Source organism: Otolemur garnettii, unplaced genomic scaffold, assembly GCF_000181295.1.
Source record: "Otolemur garnettii isolate 467f Iridium unplaced genomic scaffold, OtoGar3 scaffold00167, whole genome shotgun sequence".
Taxonomy (NCBI): Eukaryota; Metazoa; Chordata; class Mammalia; order Primates; family Galagidae; genus Otolemur; species Otolemur garnettii.
In genome coordinates this window covers 1,778,681-1,788,119 of record NW_003852562.1, presented here as the reverse complement: position 1 = coordinate 1,788,119, position 9,439 = coordinate 1,778,681, and positions in this window count along the sequence as shown.

The window sequence follows — 9,439 nt, the reverse complement described above, 5'->3', positions numbered from 1 at the left end:
AAGGCACAGATCCTCTACTCCAAGAGATAATCAAGAACTTCCAAAACATGGCAAGAGATTCTGAAATTCAGACAGCAGACAGTTTCAGAACCCCAGCAACTTCCAAAACATAGCAAGAGATTCTGAAATTCAGACAGCAGACAGTTTCAGAACCCCAGCAGGACTCAATCCAAATAAAGCTTCTGCCAGGCACATTATAATTAACTTCACCAAAGTTACTATGAAGGAAAAATTTTTGCAAGCTTCCAGACATAAGAAAGCCATAACCTACACAGAGAAGAATATTAGAATGACTGTAGATATCTCTTCTAAAACTTTTCAAGCTACAAGAGGATGGTCATTATCTTTTAACCTCCTAAAACAAAATAACTTTCAACCAAGGATCCTTTATACAGCTAAACTGAATTTCATTTATTATTTATGTATTTATTTATTATTTTAAAGACAGAGTCTCTCTTTGTCATGCTCAGTAGAGTGCCATGGTGTCACAGCTTACAGCAACCTCCAGCTCTTGGGCTTAAACTATTCTCTCAGCCTCCCAAGTAGTTGGGACCACATGTGCCTGCCACAACACTCAGCTATTTTTTTTTGCTAGTCTGGCCAGGGCTAGGTTTGAACTCATCATCGTTGGTCTATGGGACTGGTGCCCTACTCACTGAGCCACAGGTACCACACTTGAGTATCATTTAAGAAATTAAATGAAATTAAATACTTTAATGACATTCACACGTTGAAGAAATTTGCCATAACTAAACCAGCTCTCTAGGATATTCTCAGACCCATCCTCCACAATGAAAAGCACAATGCTCTACCAACAAAGTACTCACTCAGAAACTTTTGATCAAATTACAACTTCCACAGTGTCAAAGGATCAAAAATGTCCAGGGGACTTTGGAAACACATGATATCCAAAATTCTACCAGGCTTTTCAATGCTCTCTATTAATGTGAATGGCTATACTGGCCCTCTAAAGAGGCACATATTGGCTAACTGGATACAAAAACTCAGGCCAGATATCTGTTGCATACAAGAATCTCATCCTACCCTAAAAGATAAACATAGACTCAGGGTGAGGGGATGGTCATCTATAATTCAGGAAAATGGAAATCAGAAAAAAGCTGGTGTTGCAATTTTATTCTCAGATACAATAGGCTTTAAATCAAAAAAAGTAAGGAAAGATAAGGATGGTCACTTCATATTTGTTAAGGATAATGCTCAATATAATGAGATTTCAATTATTAACATTTATGCACCCAACTGGAATGCTCTTCAACTTATAAGAGGGATTCTAACAGACACAAGCAAGTTGATTACCTCCAGCAGCATAATAGTCAGAGATATTAACACCCCTTTGGCAGTGTTGGATAAATCCTCCAATAAGAAACTCAGCAAAGAAATTTTAGACTTAAACTTAACCATTCAACAATTGGATTTAACAGACATTTACAGAATATTCCATCCAAATAAAACTGAATACATATTCTTCTTATCAGCTCATGGGTTATCCTCCAAAATTGATCACATTTTAGTTCACAAATCTAACCTCAGCAAATTTAAAAGAATAGAAATTATTCCTTGCATCTTCTTGGACTATCATGGAATTAAAGTGGAACTCAGTAACAACAGGCATCTTCATACTCATACAAAAACATGGAAACTAAATAACCTTGTGTTGAATGATAGCTGCGTCATAGATAAAATTAAGAAGGAAATTACCAAATTTTTGGAACAAAACAATAATGAAGACATGAATTATGAGAACCTCTGGGATACTGCAAAGGCAGTCCTAAGAGGGAAATTTATAGCACTGTAAGCCTTCCTCAAGAGAATGGGAAAAGAAGTTAACAACTTAATGGGATATCTCAAGCAACTGGAAAAGAAAAAGTATTCCAACACTAAACCCAGCAGAAGAAAAGAAATAACCAAAATTAGAGCAGAATTAAATGAAATTGAAAACAAAAGGATTATATAACAGATCAATATAACAAAAAGTTGGTTTTTTGAAAAGGTCAACAAAATACATAAACCTTTAGCTAACCTCACCAGGAATAAAAGAGTAAAATCTCTAATTTCATCAATCAGAAATAACAAAGACAAAATAACAATAGACTCCTCAGAAATTCAAAAACTCTTTAATGAATATTACAGGAAATCTATTCTCAGAAATATGAAAATATGAAGGAAATAGACCAATACTTGGAAGCACACCACCTTGCTAGACTTAGCCAAATTGAAGTGAAAATTTTGAATAGGCCTATATCAATCCCTGAAATAGCATCAACTATACAAAATCTCCCCAGTAGGAAAGTCCAGGACCAGATGGCTTCACATCAGAATTCTACCAGGCCTTTAAAGAGGAACTAGTACCTATATTGCTTGACTTTTTCCAAAATATAGAAAAAGAAGGAATAGTACTCAACACATTCTATGAAGCAAACATTACCTTGATCCCCAAACCATGAAAAAACCCAACAAGAAAAGAAAATTATACACCAATATCTCTAACGAATATTGATGCAAAAATATTCAATAAAATTGTAACAAACAGATTCCAGCAACACATGAAACAAATTATATACCATGACCAAGTGGGTTTTATCCCAGAGTCTCAAGGCTGGTTCAGTATATGTAAACCTATAAATATAATTCATCACATAAAGAATTAAAAAACAAAGACCATATGATCCTCTCAATTGATGCAGAAAAAGCTTTTGATAATATCCAGCATCCTTTCATGATCATAACACTTATGAAAATAGGTATAGAAGGGACATTTCTTAAACTGATTGAGGTCATCTACAGCAAACCCACAGCCAATATTGTATTAAATGAAGTTAAACTGAAATCATTTACTCTCAGATCAAGAACCTGGCAATGTTGCCCATTGCCTCCACTGCTTTTTAACATTGTAATGGAAGTCTTAGACATCACAATCAGGGGGAAAAAGGCAATCAAGGGTATCCATATATGTTCAGAGGGGATCAAACTTTCACTTTTCGCAGATGATATGATTGTATATCTGGAAAACCCCAAGGATTCAACCCCAAAACTCTTAGAAGTGATAAAGGAATACAGCAATGTCTCAGGTTACAAAATCAATACTCACATATCTGTAGCCTTTATATATACCAACAATAGTCAAGCTGAAAAAAACAGTCAAAGACTCTATTCCTTTTATAGTAGTGCCAAAGAAGATGAAATAGTTGGGAGTTTACCTAACAAAGGACATGAAAGATCTCTATGAAGAGAAGTATGAACCTCTAAGAAAAGAAATAGCTGAAAATGTTAACAAATGGAAAAATATACCATGCTCATGCCTGGAAAGAATCAACATTATTAAAATGTCCATACTACCCAGAACAATATACAATTTTAATGCAATCCCTATTAAAGCACCACTATCATACTTTAAAGACCTCAAAAAAATAATACTTCATTTTATATGGAATCAGAAATAAAAACAAAGCAGGAGGAATCACCCTACCATACTCAGACTATACTATAAATCAATTTACACGGTACTAGCACAAAAACAGAGAGGTAGATGTATGGAACACAATAGGTAATCAAGAGATGAACCCAGCTACTTACCATCATTTGATCATTGATAAGCCAATCAAAAACATTTAGTGGGGAAAAAAACTCCCTATTTAACAAATGGTGCTGGGGCGACCTATAGAAGACCCACATCTTTCACCATTAACTAAGAAAAACTCTCACTGGATTAAAGATTTAAACTTAAGACATGAAACTATAAAAATACTAGAAGAAAGTATAGGTAAAACACTTGAAGTAATTGGCCTGGGAGAATATTTTATGAGGTGGACCCCCCCGGCAGTTGAAGCAACACCAAAAATACATTACTGGGATTGGATCAAACTAAAAATCTTCTGCATAGCCAAGAACACAGTACGTAAAGCAAGCAGACAGGCCTCAGAATGGGAGAAGATATTTGCAGGTTATTTCTCCGACAAAGGTTTAATAACCAGAATCCACAGAGAACTCAAACATATTAGCAAGAAAAGAACAAGTGATCCCATCTCAGTGTGAGCAAAGGATCAAGAGAAACTTCTCTGAAGAAGACAAGCGCATGGCCTACAGCCATATGAAAAATGCTCACCATCCCTAATCATCAGAGAAATGCAAATAAAAACTACTTGGAGATATCACCTAACTCCAGTAAGATTAGCCCATATCACAAAATCCCAAAACCAGAGATGCTGGCGTGGATGTGGAGAAAAGGGAACACTTCTACACTGCTGGTGGAAATGCAAACTAATACGTTCCTTTTGGAAAGACATCTGGAGAACACTTAGAGAACTAAAAATAGACCTGCCATTTAATCCCACAATTCCTCTACTAGGTATATATCCAGAAGACCCAAAATCACTTTATAACAAAGATATTTACACCAGAATGTTTATTGCATCCCAATTCATAATTGCTAAGTCATGAAAGAAGCCCAAGTGCCCATCAACCCATGAATGAATTAATAAATTGTGGTATATGTACACCATGGAATATTATGCAGCCTTAAAAAAGATGGATACTTTACCTCTTTTATTTTACATGGATGGAGCTGGAACATAGTTTTCTTAGCAAAGTATCTCAAGAATGGAAGAAAAAGTATCCACTATCACAGTATCAGCCCTACTATGAAACCAATTTATAAGCACCCACACTTCCATAAGAATGTTATAACCCAACTACAGGCCAAGATGACGGGGAAAGAGGAGAGGGAGGGGAGGGGATGGGGGAGGATGAGTGGAGGGAGGGTAATTGGTAGGACCACACCTATGGTGCATTTTACAAGGGTACATGTTAAATCTACTAAGTGTAGAATATAAATGTTTTAACACAATAACTAAGAAAATGTGGCAAAGGCTATGTTAACCAGTTTCATTAAAGTATTTCAAATTTTATATAAAAACAGCACATTGTACCCCATAATCGCATTAATGTACACAGCTATGATCTAGTTAAAAAGAAAAAGAAAAAGAAAACTCAGTTCTAGTGCTCAGGGGGAAATGTAGGACTAAGAATGCAGATGGTGGAGATGATAACAGGTGCAGTCACAGGAGTGAAGAGGGAGGAAAGAAAGCAGAAAGGAAGAGAGAGGAGAGGAAAAGGAAGAAGAGAAATTTATACACGAGCACTGATTTAATCTCGACAAGAAACTATGCATGTAATTAAAATATTGATTCCACTAATTCTTACCTTTCTATGAGCTGACAAGAGTTATGCTACTTATTTTACAGGGAAGTAAATAAGGTCCAGACATTCATTACTTTAACAAGTATTTATTAAGTACCTGCTAGATAGGAGTACTCAACAAGGCCCTGAGGATTCAGTGGTGAGCAATTCAGTCCAAGACTCTCCCCTCATAGTGCTTATATTCTCATGGGGTAAACAGTCAACAAATAAGAAATGAATAATTAATTGGATAATTACAATTTGAATGCTATGAAGGAAATAAGCAGAGTGATGAAATAGCCATTTTTAATAGGGGACTAGGGCCTCCCTGTAGAGGTCACCTTTGCCTTGAGATTTAGACAGTAAGGTAAAGAGAAGTGGCAAAAACCACTACAACTCAAAGGTGAACACAGAATCCTGAGGCAGAAAAGGTATATTCAAGGAGCAGGAACAACCCCATGTGCTATTGCTTAGTAAGTAAATTGGAGAGTGGAATGAGATAAGGTTGGATGAGTGTGACCTTGCAAATCAGAGCAGATAATCAAGGCTTTATCATCTGAAGGAATGAGGAGCCAAGAGAAGGGCCTCAGGCAGGGAAAGGACATAATCCACCTAACAGCTGCAGTGTGAAAAGAATAGAGAATAGTAAGAGTGGAAGACCCAGAAGTAGGAAATGATGGCAGCCTGGAAATGGAGAGAAAAGCAAGACTCTGAGATACGGTGGACAGAAACCAACAGGACTTGCCACTCGGAAGGGACAGAGAGGAAAGAGAAGGGGTCAAGGATAATTTCTATATTTGCGGCTTTTGGCACTTACATGGATGATGGTACCATGCCCTGAGAGAAAGAGTGAGGAGGAGGCACATCTGGACATGGGGACAGTGAGGGCACAGGTGTGGGTTCAGGAGGTGACTAGCAAAGATTCTATGTTGGAAACATTAAGCTCGAGAGAGATATTAGGCACCCAAGTAAAACTCTCAAGTTGGTGACTAGTTATACTTACATATAAAATTTTGAAACTTGTTGGGATATAGGAGGGATTTAAAATCTTGGGACCTGGTAATTTTAGCAGGGAAGAAGAAAGATCAAGAAGAAAATCTGACCAGGAACTAAGTCCAGAGGCCAAAAGGACTCACTTCCTCTGGCCCCTTCCATGAACCAGGGTATGTTCAAGGAACATGAACAACCTAATATGCCATTGCTTAGTGATGTTTTTGTTTGTTTAACATAGGTTTGGATTGCTTGATGATCCCATTAATGATCAGGAGTAAATCTTTTGAGTACATTGAAAAAAATTAAATTGTTTACTGATTTGGGACAAAATGCACTAAATACAATACTAAAGATGACCAAGATAGCACAATACCTCATCGCAACGAAGAGATTGAGGTGGAGATGGGAGAAGAGGGGAGAGGAGAGGAAAGGAAAGGAGAGGAGAATAAATGAATTTATTATGTAGGGAGAAATGTGCTATAGAATTGTGTCAGTTAACTAACAAAAAATATGTTTGGGGGGGCATTTCATGATTGTGGTATATACACACTTTTCAAAAATAATTTTAATTTTTTTCTCTGAATAAATATTTAATTTCATAATCAATTTTGTAGTTATAACATTACATCTGTTTATTTAAAGAATGCATACTGCATTGTATAAGCTCCAGGCCCCACAAAACCTGCATTCACCTCCGTCTGAGGCCTTGCACTATTGAGCTGTTAAACAGAGAAAGAGGAGCACTATGAGAGGGCACTCTCTCAAAAGCCAGAGAAGAGACTGTTTGAGGAAGGATGGCAGCCATGCCAAATGCTCCTGAGAGTTCAAGACAAAGGTTGGGGTGTGTTCTCTGGATTCAGCATCTTGAGTGTACTGTTGACCTTGACAAGATCAGGGTCAATGGAGTGGGGAAGATGAAGCCATATCAAAGCACATTGAAGAGCAAGCTGGTCGGGTATAATAGTGATTTTTATCATACTGGGTTTTCTCTTGGATCATTGTTCAACTGCTTAGGTCCTGGATGCCCTGGGGGACTGTCTTCTACCAGTCACTTCACCATCCTCCCATCTGGTTGCCTTTTGGGTCAGACAACGACAAGAGTTGGTAAAAGTCTGGGCCATGGTTTGTGACTGGACTGCTCTGTCTGTGATCACATAGCCTGTGGGTAGCTACAGCTCCCCCAGGGTCCAAAACTAGCAGTCCCCTTTTCCCTTCAGGCCTGGGAAAGAATAGCCCTGGGTTCTTCCTGGCACCTGAGTATTTCAGCATTCCATACTGGCTCTCTTAACCTTACCCACTCCTCCGAAAATAATCCTTCCTTAAATGGTCTCCAGTTAAACCTTTGAATCAGGGTTAATTGGGTTAATTCACCCTGCCAGGACCTGACTGATACACCCCTCTGACTTTTCTACTTATAAACCCAGCCTGTGTAGCCCTAATTGGCTGCAAACATTGAAGACCTTTATAAGCGCACCTCCTGAGACAAGTATAATCAGGTGTGACAGCATAAGAGCTTCAGCAGGGACAAAGGTTGGGATTTAGTTCTGCAAGTCTAAAACTGTATCTGATATTTCTAGGTACTGACATGATCCTGAGATTTGCTTCTAACCCTTAACCCAAAATATTAGTTGGACTTCATTGCCTGGGTCTGCACTGCTGAGACTTTTGCTGCCCCTGCCCCTGGAAAGCCAAGCTCCCATGCTCAGGTGCTCTCTACACGCCTGCCTCTCTCAGGAGGCTGAACCCTGCTTGCAGACCCACAGGCATGGCAGGAGTCCTACCACTCTGCAGCCAGACCCACATTTGGAAGCACAAAATTGCCACCAATGCCACAGCTATAAGAATAACTCAGCCAGACACTCCCAACTGGCTCCCCCCCACACAGATTGTATTCTCTTGGAGACTGAATCAACTCAGGTTAATTGTGGTTTCAATTCCCATGAAAAGCCAGCCCCACAGTCAACTTAATCCCCCAGCCCTGCCCATACACATTCCATTGACTCCCTTTCCCCATCAGCCCTGTCTCCTCCTCAAACCTGCTGCCCCTATGAAAAGTGATCAGTTCTGGAAAATTGTTATTTCCACTCAGAGAGTGTATTCTGCATGAAATTTCCCTGTGGATGTCAGGAACTGGCACAGTATAGCTATACATATTTAAAAAGGAAAAGCTCATTTGTTCACCACCTTTAATGCACCTTAACACTTTTCTTTCTCGGGAAAATGATTGGGAAATAGCTGTCTGATCTTGTTACTCCTTTTTTTTTTTTTGATACTGGTTCTCACTGTGTCACCCAGACTGCAGTGCAGCAATGTGATCACGGCTCACAACAGCCTTGAACTCCTGGACTCAACTAATCTCCTGCCTTGGCCTCCCAAGTAGCTGGGACTACAAGCACCATCACCACAACTGGCTTTTTCTTTCTTTCTTTCTTTTCTTTCTCTCTTTCTTTGTCCCCTTTTCTTTTAATTTTAGAGATGAGGTCTTGCTACATTAATAAAGCTGATCTCAAAGTCTTGAGGTCCAGCAATCCTCCTATCTCAGTCTCCCAAAGGGCTGGGATTATAGGCCTGAGCCACTATAACCCATTCCTCTAAACTAAATCCTTTACTTGTTCAGAGTGTTGGAAAACAAGGTTAAGTTTCCTCATTTAGTACACAGATCCTTCATCACTTGAACTCCACTCACCTCTCCAGCTTCCTTTCTCTGCATTTTTTATCTAAGCTCTTCAGTGCAACCTTCCCAGTGACCTGATCCCCACCACGTTGTGCGTTCATGCTGCCTTGGCTTGCACATGACGTCCACTTAATTTCCTTCCTCTACTTCCCTCTGCAAAATCTGCTCACTCTTCTTGACTCATCTCAAACATTTCTCTTTCTGGGGAACTTTCTTTTATTCTCCAGTGAATAAAGTAGCTCCTACTTCACTTTGCTATTTCTATAGCCCATAAAGACATCACACTTAATATACTAACAATCAATTGCTTAGCTATCTTGATGACCAGCCTGTACATTTCCAAGGAAATTGTTTATTTTGATATTTTCAGCATCTAAGATAGCACCTGACACTTAGCAGCACTTAAATAGGTATTTGAATAAATGAATATACACATTTTAACTGAACAGACGAAAAGGAAGAAAGACAAATTGGGGAAGGAGAAGAGGAAATTGCAAAACTTTGGGAAGAGACATGAATTTGTGACAACATCAGAGGAAAATGTCAAGAATATGTAACTAAGGTAAGACAGGATGTAAG